The 16,622-nt window shown below is 49.8% G+C and overlaps 1 protein-coding gene and 11 non-coding genes across 12 annotated transcripts in view; all 12 read left to right on the forward strand.

Moving 5' to 3' along the window:
- LOC105499088 (collagen alpha-1(XXVII) chain B-like) overlaps positions 1 to 16,622 on the forward strand; it is a 252,065-nt gene that overhangs the window by 2,750 nt on the left and 232,693 nt on the right. The window contains exons 2-11 of the mRNA XM_071099387.1: positions 2,423 to 2,562; positions 5,054 to 5,184; positions 5,762 to 6,029; positions 7,701 to 7,832; positions 8,810 to 8,943; positions 10,807 to 10,940; positions 11,914 to 12,047; positions 13,067 to 13,196; positions 15,282 to 15,398; positions 16,087 to 16,220. The gene's annotated coding sequence lies outside the window, so the exon portion shown is untranslated. The remainder of the gene's footprint in view (positions 1 to 2,422; positions 2,563 to 5,053; positions 5,185 to 5,761; positions 6,030 to 7,700; positions 7,833 to 8,809; positions 8,944 to 10,806; positions 10,941 to 11,913; positions 12,048 to 13,066; positions 13,197 to 15,281; positions 15,399 to 16,086; positions 16,221 to 16,622) is intronic.
- LOC112423072 (small nucleolar RNA SNORD116) lies at positions 119 to 213 on the forward strand. Its single transcript, XR_003013547.1, has one exon. It is a non-coding gene; the product is annotated as a small nucleolar RNA SNORD116 (small nucleolar RNA).
- LOC112423065 (small nucleolar RNA SNORD116) lies at positions 2,732 to 2,826 on the forward strand. Its single transcript, XR_003013540.1, has one exon. It is a non-coding gene; the product is annotated as a small nucleolar RNA SNORD116 (small nucleolar RNA).
- On the forward strand, positions 5,422 to 5,516 carry LOC112423067 (small nucleolar RNA SNORD116). Its single transcript, XR_003013542.1, has one exon. It is a non-coding gene; the product is annotated as a small nucleolar RNA SNORD116 (small nucleolar RNA).
- LOC112423079 (small nucleolar RNA SNORD116) lies at positions 6,092 to 6,184 on the forward strand. The gene has a single exon (XR_003013553.2). It is a non-coding gene; the product is annotated as a small nucleolar RNA SNORD116 (small nucleolar RNA).
- LOC112423063 (small nucleolar RNA SNORD116) lies at positions 7,895 to 7,986 on the forward strand. Its single transcript, XR_003013538.1, has one exon. It is a non-coding gene; the product is annotated as a small nucleolar RNA SNORD116 (small nucleolar RNA).
- Positions 9,004 to 9,093, forward strand: LOC112423061 (small nucleolar RNA SNORD116). Its single transcript, XR_003013536.1, has one exon. It is a non-coding gene; the product is annotated as a small nucleolar RNA SNORD116 (small nucleolar RNA).
- On the forward strand, positions 11,003 to 11,098 carry LOC112423078 (small nucleolar RNA SNORD116). Its single transcript, XR_003013552.1, has one exon. It is a non-coding gene; the product is annotated as a small nucleolar RNA SNORD116 (small nucleolar RNA).
- LOC112423055 (small nucleolar RNA SNORD116) lies at positions 12,110 to 12,201 on the forward strand. Its single transcript, XR_003013530.2, has one exon. It is a non-coding gene; the product is annotated as a small nucleolar RNA SNORD116 (small nucleolar RNA).
- LOC112423054 (small nucleolar RNA SNORD116) lies at positions 13,259 to 13,350 on the forward strand. The gene has a single exon (XR_003013529.1). It is a non-coding gene; the product is annotated as a small nucleolar RNA SNORD116 (small nucleolar RNA).
- On the forward strand, positions 15,461 to 15,552 carry LOC112423057 (small nucleolar RNA SNORD116). Its single transcript, XR_003013532.1, has one exon. It is a non-coding gene; the product is annotated as a small nucleolar RNA SNORD116 (small nucleolar RNA).
- On the forward strand, positions 16,281 to 16,372 carry LOC112423053 (small nucleolar RNA SNORD116). Its single transcript, XR_003013528.1, has one exon. It is a non-coding gene; the product is annotated as a small nucleolar RNA SNORD116 (small nucleolar RNA).

Below are 16,622 nucleotides of genomic sequence, written 5' to 3' on the forward strand. Positions count from 1 at the left end.
TGATCTGTGCCTGTTGTTCAGTGGTGTGGCTCTGGGTTCCCCAGGAGGCCGAAGGTGTCATCGGCTCACCCACTGCCCAGCCTGTGATGTCAAACGTCCTGCCCCTTCGAATGTGCTTGGATCGATGATGAGTCCCCTATAAAAACATTCCTTGGAAAAGCTGAACAAAATGAGTGAGAACTCATACCGTCGTTCTCATCGGATCTGAGGTCCAGCACGTTGCCTTCCCCGGGGACTGTAGGAGCGAGGGACAACTTCCACTGGTTCCCATAGGTTCTACCACCCAGGGCATTTACAGATGAAAGTCTCCTATCACATGCATGTTAGGACATTCCCTCTGTGTGACATAAATGGATGGGACAGTTGTGGGGGAATCAGCCCCTCTGTGATGTGGCAGCCGTGGAACCAGGTGGAAATGTTTTGACCTAGGGGAGTGTGTGGCTGGTCTTGACCTGGTGAGCTCCCAGGAAGGGAGACTCGGACCTTGCAGTGGGTATCTTTGTGCAGAGGACAGGGTCACAGGTCCCCTGCCAAGGAGAGCACGAGGTCCAGGCCTCAGGTACACCTTGGTCTTCATTTTCCATTAGCTGATGACAGGGGAGTTCCAAGGTGATGGAGGAGAGCGCAGAGCAATGGTTGTTGCCGCAGATGGCTAAAGCCTCTTCAGCCCCCTTCCACCGTCAGTCACAGGTGCCCTCTGGCATGGATTTCTTTGCATCCCTAGCCATGAGATGACCGTGGTGCAGTGACCAAGGCTTGGGCAGGACAGTACACCAGAGAAAAGGTGATGGAGGGCTCATGTGGACCTGTGTGTCTTCAGCTGCATTGGGCTGTTACTTGGTGGTGATGGACTTTCCATGGATTTCTCTGGTGGATGACAGGTCAGCCAGGGCGGGTATTTGAGGGCATGTCTCTGGGCAAATGAGTGTCAGGATGGTGTCTGTGGCCCTGGGTCACTTCTGGTCTTCTCAGCAGAGTAGTGGGCTCCACCATTGTGCGCATCTTCCTGGAAATGGTCTCTTGGCATGCATTGTTGGGCGGCCCCACCTGCTGCAGCTCATGTGAGCAAACGCTGCTCAGGATCTTCTTTCCTGCTTGGAAAGCAATTTCCATCCTGAAGGCATCCAGAAGGAATGTGCCGTAGCCTTGGCCCGGGATTCTCCAGTGGTTTCCAGTCGTGTGGGGCTGTCCATGGAGGTCTGTGTTAATTCTGGGCAATGCGTATGCAGTCCCAGGGCATTGCCAAAGAGAGTCTCTTGACTTGGGATGCCTCTGCGTGTTGGTGATGTTCTAGTGTTGGATTCCACTATGCCCTAGACATAGCATTTCAGCTCCCTTAACTGGTTTGAAGTCTCAGCATGGCCAGGACAGGAATGACACACTAAAGGACACACCGTTGGCTTAGGAAAGCTGGAAAGGTTGGTGGTTCTGTGGCTTGCAGCTCACTTAGCAGGAATGTGCATGTAGACCCCGTGGTGTTGAGACAGCATTGATTTGTAGGCATTGTGGTGGGTAGTAGTGTGATCAAGTTGGCTGTGTGATCAGATGTTGCCTCAGAGGTCAGTGCAGGGAAGCCCTGTAGATGTGTCTGATGCAAGAACAATGACAGGCATTGTGTCCTGTCAACCTTGTCCTTAGGGAGTCAGGCAGAGATGTCCTGTTGGAAAAGCATCCTCAGGGTGTCCTGAGGGCATGGTGCGGACATGTGGACTGAGTGGAGGGGAGGAAGCCAGTGTCTTGAGGTTCTTTGGCTAGATTGGGAAGACCACCGCCTCTGGCCTTGACACTGAGTTTCAAACTGATGTGCTGCACTTTGCAGTGGCGCCCTCCAGCGCTGGTTGTGGTTGGTTTTCTGCCAGGTGCACCTCAACCTGAGAGGGCAGCCAGAGAGTGTCTGGTCATGACATCAGATGCCCCATGAGGAGGAATGTGTGCTCATGCCAGGCTTGGTGGCTGTTAGTCAAGGGACTTTGGGCCTATGTCCGCATGGTCGCGAGGTCAAAGTTCACATCCTACTGATTGAAGGCCTGGGTCTTGATCTTTGGGTTGCAGGGAGGTTCAGGTCTGGAAGCTGCAGACTATGACTGCCCCTTGTGGTGTTGAGAAACACATGTGCCTGAGGGAGACACATAAACACAGTCACTCTCACACACACATACACACATAGACATGCACAGCCACAAGCAAATAGATTCAGCAGTGGGCACATACTGTCCTTTGAGTCACACATGCTTCCTAGGTGTCCACAGAATGACACGCGTCAGGTATATTCATGGTAATGAAGGTCAATCATGGTAATGAAGGTCAGTCAATGAAAAGTAGGTGTGTGAGTTGCCCTGTGAACAAGAATGGCATTGAAGAGGTGACCAGTGGTCCTGGACCCATTTTATAAGCATGCTTGTGATATCTTTACACTTCTCAGGCGCAGTTGCCGTGGAAGGCCCGCAGCCTGCTGCAAGGAAGATGGTTGATGCTTACGAGCAACAAAGGCTCCACGGAGTCGTGAAGTCGGTGTGGCCTGGCATCCACGGTGCACCCTGTGCTGGTGGATGGCTCAGGACGGTAAGCATTCCTCTGTCCCGCGTGCTGAGTGAGGGTGTCTTTAGGATTTCTGAGACCCGCAAGGAGCAGTTCTGCAGGCCATTAAGGGCACGGCCAAGGCCTTTAAGGTCGTCGGCTCACCCACTGCCCAGCCTGTGGTGTCAAATGTCCTGCCTCTTCAAATGTGCTTGGATCGATGATGAGTCCCCCAAAAAAACATTCCTTGGAAAAGCTGAACAAAATGAGTGAGAACTCATACCGTCGTTCTCATCGGAACTGAGGTCCAGCACATTTGTCTCTGCTGGGGACTGTAGGAGTGAGGGACAACTTCCACTGATTTTCACAGGTTCCACCACCAAGGGCATCCACAGGCCAAAGTCTCCCATCACACAGAGGTTAGGAACATTCCCTCAGTGCGTTGTAGATGGGTGAGAGAGTCATGGGCGAATCGTCTGCTTTGTTATGGTGTGGCTGCTATGGAAGAGTGCAGAAATTGTGCAGGCCTCGGGGAGTGTGCAGCTGGCCTCAGCTTGGTGAGCTCCCAGGAACGGAGACCCAGATCTCGTGGCAGGTGTCACCGAACAGAGGACCAGGTCCTAGTTTTTTTTGCCGAGGAGAGCATGAGGTGCATGCCTCGGGCAGATCTTTGTTTTGATTTCCAGTTACCTGAGGACAAGGGAGTTCCAGGGTGGTGGGGAAGAGCACAGAGCAATGGGTGTCCCAGCAGATGGCCAAAACCTCTTTGGCTCTCCTTCCAAGGTTGGTCACAGGGCCTCCCCGGCAGGGATTTCTTTACCTCCTGAGCTATGAGATGCCTGTGGTGTGATGGCAGAGGCCTGGGTGGGAAGGTATTCCAGAGAAAACATGGTAGAGGGCTCTCGTGGACGTGTGTGTCATCAGTGGTCTGGGGTTGTCATTTGGCAGTGATGTGCTTTCCATGGATTTCTCTGGTGGATGACAGTTCAGCCAGCAGGGGTCTTGGAGGGCAGGTCACAGTGAGCGTGAGGATCAGGCTGGTGCACGCAGCCCTTGGTCATTTCTAGTCTCCACAGCAGAGTAGTGGGTTCCACTGTTGTGCACATCTTCCTGGAAATAGTTTCTTGGCCCGCCATTGCTGGGTGGCCCCACCTGCTCCAGCTCGTGTGAACAAATAGTGCTCTGGATTATCTTTCCTGCTTTGAAAGCAGCTTCTATCCCGAAGACATCGAGAGGGAATGTGCCCTGGCCCTGGCTCTGGCCCGGGCCTCTGCCGTGGGCTGTAGTCACACTTGGGGCTGTTCATGGAGGTCTCTGTGTATTCCAGATTCCAGGCAACATATGTGCAATCCCAGGGGTGTTGCCACAGAGAACCTTTTGACTTAGGATGCAACCATACCACTCTATGATGGCGATATTCAAGTGTTGGATTCTGCTATGCCCTAGGGGTGACAAAGCGTTTCAGTTTCCATAGCCCGTTTGAAGTCACAGTGCAGCCAGGACTGCCATGCTACGTTGAAAGGCTGTGGTTGGCTTAGCAAAATTGGAAAGGATTGGTGGTTCTGTAGCTTGTAGCTCACTTGGTAGCCAGGTGTATCTACACCTGGTGGTGGTGTTGAGGTGGTGTTGACTTGCAGGCATTGTTGTGGGTGGGAGTCTGGGTAGGAATGTGGTGGGTGGGAATGCAGTCAAGCTGGCTGCATGATGGAACGTTGCCTCTGAGGTCAGTGCAGGGAAGCCATGTGAGGTAACCAGTGCAAGGACAGTGTTAGGTGGTGTGTCCTGTCCACCTGGCCCTTGGGGCATCAGGTGTGGATGTCCTCTTGGAGAAGCAGCCGTTCTCTTCGGGCATCCTGAGGGCACAGTGTGGGTACGTGGACTGAGCAAAGTGGAGGAAGCCCATGTCTTGAAGTCGTTTGGCTAGGTTGGGAAAACTGTCTCTGACCTTGACGCTGTGTTTCAGTGCAACATTCTGGCCATTGGGAAGGTGCCTTCCAGCGCAGGTTTTGGTTGGTTTTCTGCCAGATGTGCCTTACCTGGGAGTGCAGCAAGAGACAGTGTCTGGTCCCAACATCAGATGCCCTGTGAGGAGTAGCGTGTACTCATGCCAGTGGTGTGGTGGCTGTTACACAAGGGACCTCAGGCCTATTTCCACATGGCTTTGAGGTCAGAGTTCACATCCTACTGATTGAAGGCCTTGGTCTTGAGCCTTTGGTTTGTGGGGGGATCAGGTCTGGAAGCTGCAGACTATAACCACCCATTGCAGTGTTGGGAAATACAAACACACGTGTATGTGTGCATAGCCACAGGGAAATACATGCAGCAATGGGCACATGAGGTCATTCCAGCCACACACGCTTCCTATATGTCCAGAGTGACACAGGTAAGATATATTCATGGAGATGGAGGTCAATCGTCTAGGCCAAGAAGAAGCAGGCATGCAAATGTCCCCACAGGTAAGGATAGGATTGAAGTGGTGACCAGTGGACCTGGGCCCATTTCTCAAGCGTGCATTTGATTTCTTTACACTACTCAGGTGCAGTTTTCATGGGAGGCGTGGCACCTGCTGGAAGGAAGATAGTTGATTCTCCTGAGTAATGAAGGCCACGCAGAGTCCTGGTTTCAGTTATCCACAGTGCACCCCGTGCTGGTGGGTGGCTCAGGACGGTAAGCATTCTTCTGTCCCTCGTGCTTAGTGAGGGTGTCTGGGATTTCCAAGATCCACAATGAGTGGTTTTTTGGTAGGCCGCTAATGGCATGGTGAGTTCCTCTCCTAGAGTGGATGGTCTGTACCTTTTGCTCAGTGGCGCAGCTCTGGGTTCCCCAGGGTGCCGAAGGTCTTTAAGGTCATCGGCTCACCCACGACCCAGCCTGTGGTGTCAAACAGGCTCTTTGAATGTGCTTGGATCGATGATGAGTCCCCCATAAAAACATTCCTTGGAAAAGCTGAACAAAATGAGTGAGAACTCATACCGTCGTTCTCATCGGAACTGAGGTCCAGCACGTTGCCTCCACTTGGGCTTATTGTGGTTCACGCATAACTTTCTCATATTACATTATACTTCACCACCCAGGCATTGGCATTCAATTTTTGTGGTCATTTTGACCATAGTAAAATTCTTTATCATAAATATATTTGAGAGTCATACTTGGGTAGCCCATGAATTTTTCTAGTGTTACTCTGTCAAGTTGGTTTCACCCTTAATGCTACATTTTGCATTTTTGTTTTGTGATTGATTTTTAGCCAGGTTCTGGTCACAAATATGTGAAGCCGTAGACTAGCGGATTTCATAAGTACCACAGGAGTCTAGATGACATGGCCTTCCTGACCTGTGAACCTGTCTTTCTGAAGCACACTCATTTCTTCTGCACCTTCCCAGTGTCATTGGCATTGAAGGAAGGCCCTTGTCCAAGAAAGATGGTCTTCATCTTGTGTGATCTTTGAGATGCCATAAGGCCCCTGGATACACATGGTGTGGGCTCCTTTGGAGGCTTTTGGATTTCTCCTGAATGTAAGTGATTTCTTCTGAAAGCATTCTGATTTTCCTAACTTGCAGGAACAAAGACTGTGTGTAGATTGATGATGCTTCCATATATACATTTTTTTTGGAAAGGTGAACAAAATGAGCGAAAACTCAGTACCATCATCCTCATCAAACTGAGGTCCAGCACGCTTCTCCATCAGGGCCTAGATTTAGGGGGCCAACATCTGTTTGTTGTCATGGTCTGCACCAGAGCTTAGGATGTAGTTGACTTTCAGTGAAGTTGAGTATTTTGTACTCCCCTGGCTGAGAGATATGTTTGTTGAAGGACTTCTCTGTGAGAAGGTGGGGTAGCATCCTGTCAGTGTGCAGGAGAAGGTAAACCTGCAGGTGCCAGAGGAGGGCAGTATCCAGTTGCCCACCTCTGCATGGCTGGGTCTGTCCTTGATTCATACCTCTTGGGTTCATCACCCTCCAGAAGAAGACAGTTTCTTCCACATGAGGAGACAGCACGGTGCCATTCCTGAGCACTTCTTTAGCTTTCTTTCATCTGCAGTTGGGGACATGGGACTTCCTATGGTGTTTGGGTAGCATCAAGGGGTGGCCTTCTTAAAGCCAGTGGTGATGCTGATTTGCCCTCTAGAAAGGAGCCTGGAGAAGCTCTCCACAGTGAACTTGTACATCTATGAGAAGAATTCCAAATTCCATGGCCCAAGAAGAGTAGTGTCTGTGGGAAAGGGAGAGGCCTGCACAATTCCTTTACCTGGCATCATTCCATGTGGGTCATGGAGTGATGACTGTGAGGCTCTTTTGGACATTGCAGGGTGCCCACCGTCCATTTCATGGTGTCCTCAGGATGGTTTGCTTGGGAGAGCCTGATGTCATTTGCCTCTGAACCACTCAGACATCTTGATGCATTGGGGGTTTATAAGAGTGTGTCCTTCCCCATGTCGTGGTGACTTCTACTCGGAAATGTGACCTGTCAAGGTCTCTTTACTTATATACCTCAGTGTCTCCTGATATTAGGGTGTTTTTAAATTCCTCCTAATTCTTCACAGCAGTCTTTGTGAAGTAGTTATTGTGTGGTAGGACAGCGCTACCATCCACAGGCCAATGATGGATAGGTTTTGTACTCTGATGTTATGTTCACAAGCAAGTGCCTTAAGATCTGGTTTTCTTAGCTGCAGCACCTTAGAAGTCATGTAGGATTCAGAGTGCCTGGTGCTTCTCTGGGTCCCTGAGCTGTACCTGTGTAGTGCACATAGAAGTTGATTTGTGGTTTTTACATGTGTCCGGATCGGAAGAGTGTGAAGGACTCCAGAGGTGACAATGCCTCAAGGCCAAAGAAAAGTTGACCTTTGCATAGGAAGAGGTTTCCCCTCCAAACTCTCCCCACTGAAGTATCACCATGGCCTTTGTCTTGTCTGATGGCCCAAAGAAGGGTTTTTGAGTTGGAGTTGTTACGAGTGGTGTTGAGAGTGTTCTTCATGCTTAGTGTTCTCTAGTTGATGGTGCCTTCAAAACTCATGCCAGCCTCCTACCTTCATGTTTGGGCAAACCCATGCTTGTGTGCAGAAAGAGGGGGAGCCCATGAGAGGTAGATACCGATTACTCCACAGCAGGACAAATGACATGACCCTTGCCACCTATGCACCTCACTGCCTTTCTCAAGCACACATGTTTTGCTCCTGCACTTCTTAGGTGGCGTTGGTATGAAAGGAAGGCCAGTGACCACAAGGGACGATCTTCATCTTGGGAGATTTTTGGAGATGGTGAAGTGCCTGTAAACATGTGTGTCATGGTCTCCTTCAGGCTGGTGGACACCTCAGGACGGTAAGTATTGGTTTTTCAAAAGATCCTAATGTTCCATTTTTGCAGGTGTGAGGACTGTGCATGGATCAGTGATGACTTCCACACATGCATTCCTTGGAAAGCTAAACAAAATGAGTGAAAACTTTATACCGTCATCCTCTTCAAACTGAGGTCTAGCACACTGCTTCAACAGGGCTAGAGACAGAGTTCCACCTCTCTCTTATTGACGTGGGTTGCACCAAAGGGTCTGTCCAGGCTTAGGATGGGGTTCTCTTTTGGCAAGGGGTAGCCCCAGGGGAGTGGGAGCTCCCATGGACAGGAGAGTCCTTGTGTGACGGATATCTCTTAGTGAGGCCAGGGTAGCACATACACAGTGTTCAGGACTAGGTGAATGTGCAGGTGGCACAAAGGACTTAGGCTCTGCACCCCCTAGTTTGTCCTTGAGTCTTAGTTTTTGGTTCTCTCATCATTGGGAGGAAGGCAGGTCCTTCTCATTGGGAAGAGAGGAAAAGGCCACACTTTTGCCTCATTTTTATCCCTGTCTACATACATGGATTTGTGGTCACCTGGATGCTACACACCCAGGCCAAGGTGGCTCTATTGTATCCTGTGTGTTATGAAGACATACAGTTGGCCTCCTGCCCTAAGCTGGGGCTGATAGGCAACGAGTCTCTGGCTTATCTCAAATCTGGTGTAGGTCAAAGGCTTCCTCATTAGGGGTGCAGATCCCCGAGGCTTTTGTGATCAACATTACAGCTGTGCACGGGTGTTTAAAGGGACACTTGACATCAGTTCTCTCTAGTGGGATTACGTACTCCATGGGCTCCCAGGATCTAGACGTGCATTCCCGTATCTATGCATTTCTGCGTCCATAAACAGATGAAGCCAGAGACAGGCAGATTGCAGATTACTTCAGGGGGCCAGATGGCATGTCCCTCATGACCTCTGCACATGTCTGCCTTTCTCAAGCATGCCCATGTTTCATCTGTACCTCCCAGGTGGTGTTGGCATGGAAGGAAGGCCTGTGTCTGTGAGGGATGATCATCCTCTCATGTGATCCTTGGAGATGCCAGGAAGCCCCTTGACACATGTGGCATGGACTCATTCAGAGGCTTTTGGATCCTTCGTGAATGTAAGCAAGTCCTTCCCAAAGCCCTGATTTTCCTCATTTGCAGAAACAAAGATTGTGCCTGGATCGATGATGACTTCCACATACATTCCTTGGAAAGCTGAACAAAATGAGTGAAAACTCTATGCCGTCATCCTCGTCAAACTGAGGTCCAGCACGCTGCTACATTGGAGGGCAGGGAGAGGGGCCAACATCTGTTTGTTGACATGGCCTACACCCTGGCTTAGGATGTGGTCCTCTTTGGGCAAACGCGAATGTTGGGCTTTTCTGACTTCTGTAGCTAAGAGACAACTTGGTTGAAGGAATTTCCTCTAAGAGGAAGCTGCAGAACTTGAAGCTGCAGGCGGCACAGGAAGCAGTAGCCAATAGCCTCCCTGTGCATGGCTACGTGTGTCCTTGATTCATACCCTTTTGATCCGTCACCTCCCCCCTCACACAGGAATACCATTGCTTTCCTGTGGGGAGAGAGCACATCATTCCTGGACACTTCTTTCACTTACTTTCATCCTCAGTCGAGGACGTGGGAGTTCCCAAGGTATTTGGGTAGCATCAGGGGCAGGCAGCCATGAGGTGGGTGGTGAGCTGATTTGCTTTCTGCAGAGGAGCCCAGGGACAGTATCCATGTTAAACTCGTATGTCCATAGGAGGAAACCCAAGTCCTGTGGTCCCTGAAGTGTACTGGTGGTGGGAAGGGGAGAGGGCTGTGCATGCATGTACAAACAGCATTCCATGTGGGTGTGAAGCAATGACTGTGAGCTGCTTTGGGGAGTGGTAGGGTGCCATGGTCCATTTCATGATGACCTTAGGGTGTTGGGATGGGAATGAGATTTCAAGTCCATGTGCTCCTGCCACTTCGCAGATTGACTTGGATTGAGAGGTCTGTGTTCAGGACCCCCTGTGGGATGCTTGTCTGTGTTAGGCATTTGAGCAGATGTTGGCCCAGGGTTTCTACCTTTCCAAGGTTGTACATGCTGCTGGAAGGGCTTGTTGCTCCCTCTCTATTGATGAGGGGAAGTTTTGCTCAGGAGAGCCTGATGCCATCTGCTTCTGAACTGCTCAGGCACTTCAATGCAGTTGAGGTTGTAAGAGTGTGTCACTTCCCGTGTCATGGTAACATCCACTCAGAAAAGTGACCCGTCAAGGTCTCTGCACTTAAATTCTCCATTGTCTTGTGATGTTAGGTTATTTTCAAATTCCTCCTAATTCTTCACAACAGCCTTCTTTGCAAAATAGTCATCCAGTTGTATGAGGGCTGTCATCCACAGGCCAGTGACAGAGAGCTTTTGTACTCTGTGGCCATGTTCACAGGCAAGTGGCTTAATATGTATGGTGTTCTCAGGGACAGCACCGTAGAAGCCCTGTAGGATTCAGCATGTCTGATGCTTTTCCAGGTCTCTGAGCTGCACCTGTGAGGAAGGCCCAGAGGTGGAGGTTGATTAGTGATTGTGTTTCTCAATTCTAAGTGTGTGGAAGGAGCCCATGGTAAAAACGCTTCAAGGCCGAACGAAGGAAAGTTGCTCTTTGTGCTGGAACACTTTTTCCCTGCAGCTCTCCCCATTGAAATATCCTCATGACTGTTGTCTTCTCTGATGGCCAAGAGAATGGCTTTTGAGTCAGGAGTGGTGAAAGTGTGGTCTTGAGAGAGTTCCTCACGCTTAGTGTTTTCTAGTTTGACTGTGCCCTTGAAATGCATGCTTGTCTTATACCTTCATGCCTGGATATATCCATGCACACATCCCCAAAGAGAGGTCGCCCATGGGAAGTAGATACGGAATGCAGCATAGCAGGATAAATGGCATGGCCCTTGCAAACTGTGTACCTGCTTGCCTTTCTCAAGCACACCTGTTTTTCCTCTGCACTTCCCAGGTGGCATGGGCATGCAAAGACAGACAGAGGCTGCAGGGATGAACTTCATCTTGGGGGAATCTCTGGAGATGGCAGGGAACCCCTGGACACATGTGGCATGGGCTCCTTCGGGTGCCGGTGGATCCCTTTATATGGTAAGTGTTCATTTCTCAAAAGACCCTAATGTTCTTCCTTTACAGGAATGAATACTGTGCATGCGTCAATGACGACTTCCATACATGCATTCCTTGTATGGAAAGCTGAACAAAATGAGTGGGAACTCTATACTATCATCTTAGCTGAACTGAGGTCCACCGGGGCTAGAGAGGGACAACTCTCATTTTTTTTTTTTATTCCTGATGCATGAAGTGTTTGTCCAGGCTTAGGAAGGGATTCTGTTTGGGCAAAGGAGAGTCACAGGGGAGTTGAGGCTATGTGTACTGGACTTCCGTCTACGAGGCTGGGGTAGCACACATGCAGTCTGTGGGACTAGGCAAATGTGCAGGTTGCTCAGGGAGAGTTAACCTATAGCCTGCCTCTGGGTGGCCAGGATTGTCCTTCACTCCTGGCTCTGGGTTCCCACAACCCCTGGAGAAAGACAAGTGATTATCTTTGGGAAGACAGAACAAGGACATACTTTTGCCTTTTTTTTTTTTTTTTTCATTCTTGGTTTGAGAACAGTGGAGTTCCAGTCATTTGGCATAGCTTTCAGGCAAGTGTGCCCATGTTGTGTCCCATTCATTGTGAGTACATGCATATGGCAGGAACACAGAGGTTCCTACTGCAAGCTGGGCCTGATAGGCAAGGAGTCTCTAGCTTAACCCCAGCTCAGTGTCGGTCAATGACTTCCTCATTAAAATTGCATGGCCCCGTAGCTTTAGTGAGTGACATTATAGGTGTCGACATAAGGATGTTGAGAGGGATGCTCAGTGTCACTGCTCTTTAGTGTGCTGATGCACTACAGGGGCACCTGAGCCCTTGTCCGTGCATTTCTGTGTCCAAAATCAGGTAAAATCAGAGTTGGGTATCAACCAGATATACTGCAGGAGACCAGAAGACATGGCCTTTGTGTACTGTACATCTGTCAGATTTTCTCAAGCACACCCATGTTTCCTCTTCACCTCCCAGGTGGCCATGATGAATTGGCCAGGCCCATGTTGGTGAGGGACAATCATCATCTCGTGCTATTGTCAGAGATGCCAGGAAGCTCCTGGACACACATGGTGTAGGCTTCTTTGGAGGCTGTTGGATCCCTCCTGAATGTAAGCAGTTCCTTCCCACTGCACCCTGATTTTCCTCATTTGCAGAAACAAAGATTGTGCATGGATCGATGATGACTTCCATATATACATTCCTTGGAAAGCTGAACAAAATGAGTGAAAACTCTGTACCGTCATCCTCGTCGAACTGAGGTCCAGCACATTACTCTTAACGGGTTAGACGGAGAGGGCCGACATTAATTCACTGACATGGGTTCCACCAAGGGTCCCATCCAGGCTTAGGATGGGGTTTCTTTGGGTAAATGGTGGACACAGGGGAGTAGGAGCTCCCATGCACAAGACATTCATTGTTTGAAGGACTTCTGTGTCCTAGGGCGGATAACTCACGCGCTATATGGAGGACTAGGTGAATGGCAGATTGCATGGGAAGAGTTAACTGGTAGCCTGCCTATAATAGGGTGGCCAAGTTTGTCCTTGAGTTCAAGCTGTGGGTACCAAAGTCCCTCAGAGGAAGACAGATCCTTCTGGTTGCGGGGAGAGCAAAAGGCCACACCTTTGCCATTTGTTGGCTCATTTTGTCTTTGGCTGAGGATGTTGGAGTTGTGTTTACCTGGCATAGCCTCTGTGCCTCTGTGCCCATTTTGTATCCTGTGCATTGTGAGGATGTGTATTTGGCATGAACAGGTAGGCTTCCTCTCCAAACTGGGGCTGATAGACAGTGAGGCTCTGGGTTATCCCAAACCAGATAGAGGTCAATGATTTTCTCTTTAGGGGTGCGGGGCCTTGATGATTTTGTGACTGGCATTGCCGGTGTTGAAGCAAGGATGTTGAGAAGGATGCTCAACATTAGTGCTCTTCAGCAGGATGATGCACTCCAAGGGCCGCCATCCCCAAGACGAGCATACTTGAGTCCATACATTTCTGGGTTCACGTGAGAACAAGGGAAGCCAGAGACAGGCGTATTCCAGATAAACCACAGGGGGGCAGATAGCATGGCCCTCGTGACCTGTGCACCTGTCTGCCTTTCTGAAGCGTGCTTCTTGGTCCTGTGCACTTCGCAGGTGATGGTGTAAAAGGCAAACCTGTGTCATGAGGGATGATCATCGTCTTGTGTGGTCCTTGGAGATGGCAGGAAGCCCTGGACAATACACAGTGTTCGCTCCTTCAGAGGCTGTTGGAATCCTCCTGGATGTAAGTGATTCTACTCCAAAGCACCCTGAGTTTCCTCATTTGCAGGGATGGAGATTGTGTGTGGATCGATGATGACTTCCATATATACATTCCTTGGAAAGCTGAACAAAATGAGTGAAAACTCTATACCGTCATCCTCGTCGAACTGAGGTCCAGCACACTGCTCCATCAGGGGCTCAAAAGAGAGAGGAACAATGTCCATTTGTTGACACAGGCTGCACCAAGGCTTCGGATGGGGTCTTTTTCTGGCAAAGGAGAGTAGCTGGGAATTTTGGACATTTGTAACTAAGAGACAGCTTGGTTGCAGGCAGTCAGGTGTGTCCGTGATTTGTACCCTTGGGTCCCTTGACCTTCAGAGGAAGACTATTGCTTCCACGGTGGGGGACAGCACAAGGTCATTCCTGGGCACCTCTTGCACTCACTTTCATCCTTGGCCAGGGACATAGGACTTCCCATGGTGTTCGGATAACATCAGGGGCAGGCAGTCCTCAGGAGGATGGCGATGCTGATTTGCTTTCTGCAGAGGAGCCCAGAGAGCGTATCCATGTTGAACTTGTATGTCCCTAGGAGGAAACCCAAACTGCATGGCCCCTGAAGGGTCCTGGTACTTAGAAGGGGAGAGAGCTGCACATGCATTTACCACAGTCTTCTGTCTGGGTCGTGGAGAGATGACTGTGAGCCTCTTTTGGGTGTTGTAGGGTGCATATGGTTTATTTATGATGACCTTGGGATGCTGGGATGGCAGTGTAATTGCGAATCCACATGTTCCCTCAACTCCACAGACTGACTTGGTTTGTCAGGTTTGTGTTCAGGCCCTCTGTGGAATGCTTGTCTCCGTTAAGAATTTGAGATGGGGCTGGGCGTGGTGGCTAATGCCTGTAATCCTAGCACTTTGGGAGGCCAAGGCGGGTGGATCACCTGAGGTCAGGAGTTCAAGACCAGCCTGGCTAACATGGCGAAACCCCATTTCTATTAAAAATAAAAAAAAAAAAAATTAGCTGGGCGTGGTGACGGGCGCCTATAATCCCAGCTACTCGGGAGGCTGAGGCAGGAGAATTGCTTGAACCCAGGGGGCAGAGGTTGCAATGAGCCAAGACCAGGCCACTTCACTCCAGCCTGGGCAAAAAAGCGAAACTCTGTCTCAAAAAAAAAAAAAAAAATTTGAGGTGATATCAGCCCAGGTCAACATGTTGTGCATACTGCTGGCAAAGGTTGTTTGCTCCCTGTTTCCCTGTGTTGATTTGGGGATGGTTTTCTCAGGAAAGGCTGATGTCGTTTTTCTCTGAATTGCTCACACACTTCCATGTGGCTCAGGTGCCTGGTGATACGTGTGTGAGCTCCCATATCATGGTGACTTCTACTTAGTAAAGCAATCCAGCAAGGTTGCTGTGTTTAAATACCTCAGTGCCTCATGATGTTAGACTATTTTTAAATTCTTTCTAATTCTTCACAACAGATTTGTTTGTGAAATAATCATCCTGTGGTAGGACAGGGCTAGTGTTCACAGACCAGTGATGGATAGGTTTTGGACTCCACGGTCATGTTTGCATGCAAGTGCCTTAAGATGTATGCTGTTCTCAGCCGCAGCACCTTAGAAGCCCTGTGGGATTCAGTGTGTCTGGTGCTTTTCTGGGCCCCTGGGCTGCACCTGTGGGAAAGACCCCGAGGTGGAGGTTGATTTGTGATTGAACATGTTTCTTGAATGTGAAGTGTGTTGACAGATCCTTGCAATAAAAATGCTTCAAGGCTGAAGGAAAATTGCCCTCTGCACAGGAAGAGTTTTTGTTCCCTAAAACTCTCCGCATTCAGATATCTCTATGGTCTGTGGCTTCTCTGATAGCCAAGGGAAGGGCTTTTGAGTCGGGGCATCAAATGAGTGGTGTTCAGAGTTCTTCACACTTAGTACTCTGTAACTTGATGGTGCCCTCAAAAGGTATGTGTGACTCAGACCTTCCTGCCTGGTGCTCCTGTGCACACATCCTCAAATGGGTATCCCGTGGGAAGTAGCGATAGGATATCCCACAGGGGGTTGAATGGCATGCCTGTCTTTCTCAAGCACACCCGTGTTGCCTCTGTACTTCCTAGGTGGTGTGGGCATGGAAGGAAGGCCAGTGGAGACAATGGATGATCTTGCTCTTAGAAGATCACTGGAGGTGGCAGGGAGTCCTAGGACACGTGTGGCGTGGGCCTCTTCAGGTGCTGGTAAGTATCTGTTCCCCACAACCCCCTAATATTACTCCTTTGTGGACATGAAGACTGTGCATGGATCGATGATGACTTTCATACATGCATTCCTTGGAAAGCTGAACAAAATGAGTGAAAACTCTATACCGTCATCCTCGTCGAACTGAGGTCCAGCACATTGCTCTTACAGGGGCTGGAGTGAGTGCCAAGTTTCATTTGTTGCTGCAGGTTGCACCAAGGGGGTTGTTCAGTTGTAGAAGGCGCTCCCTTTCTGCAAGGGGTAGTCACAGGGTTGTGGGATCTCTCATAAACAGGAAATTGTTTGAGGGACTTCTCTCTGCAAGGTAACACACACGCTGTCTGCGGGACTATGTGAACGTGGAGGTAGCAGGGGAAGACTTAGCCTGTAGGCGGCCTCTGGTGGCCGTATTTGTCCTTGAGTCTTAGCTCTGGGTTCCATCATTCCCTTGAGGAAACACAGGTGTTTGTGCTTGGGAAGAGAGCACAACGCCACACCTTTGCTGTTTTTTCCACTCATTTTCATCATTGTTCAAGGACATTGCAGTTCTGGTTATATCTGTAAACAGGGAAGCCAAAGACAGGCAGATACCAGATATACCATAGGGGGCCGGATGACACGGCCCTCATGACCTCTGAATGTGTCTGCTTTTCTGAAGCACACTTGTGTTTCCTCTGCACCTCCCAGGTGCTGTTGGCATGAAAGGAAAGGAGGTATCTTCGAGGGACAATCTTCGCCTTGTGCGATCCTTGGAGATGCCACGAGGACTCTGGACACATGTGGTGCGGGCTCCTTTGGAGGCTGTTGAATCCCTTCTGAATGTAAGTGTCCACTTTCTAAAGTCCTGATTTTCCTCATTTTCGGGCATGAATAATGTGCATGGATCGATGATGACTTCCATATATACATTCCTTGGAAAGCTGAACAAAATGAGTGAAAACTCTATACCGTCATCCTCGTCGAACTGAGGTCCAGCACACTGCTTATCAGGGGCTAGAGAGAGGGACAACATCCATTTGTTGACACGGGCTGCATCAATGCTTGGGATGGGGTTGTCTTTGGGCGAAGTGGAGTAGCTGGGCATTTTGGACTTCTGTGGCTGAGAGACAGCTTGGTTGAAACATTTCCCTCTGTGCGGCTGTGTGTGTCATCGATTCATACCCCTTGGCTCCTGCCCTCCCCCGAGGAAGACAGTGGCTTCTGCATGGGGACATAGCACAGTG

The sequence above is a fragment of the Macaca nemestrina genome, chromosome 7, assembly GCF_043159975.1.
Source record: "Macaca nemestrina isolate mMacNem1 chromosome 7, mMacNem.hap1, whole genome shotgun sequence".
Lineage (NCBI taxonomy): Eukaryota > Metazoa > Chordata > Mammalia > Primates > Cercopithecidae > Macaca > Macaca nemestrina.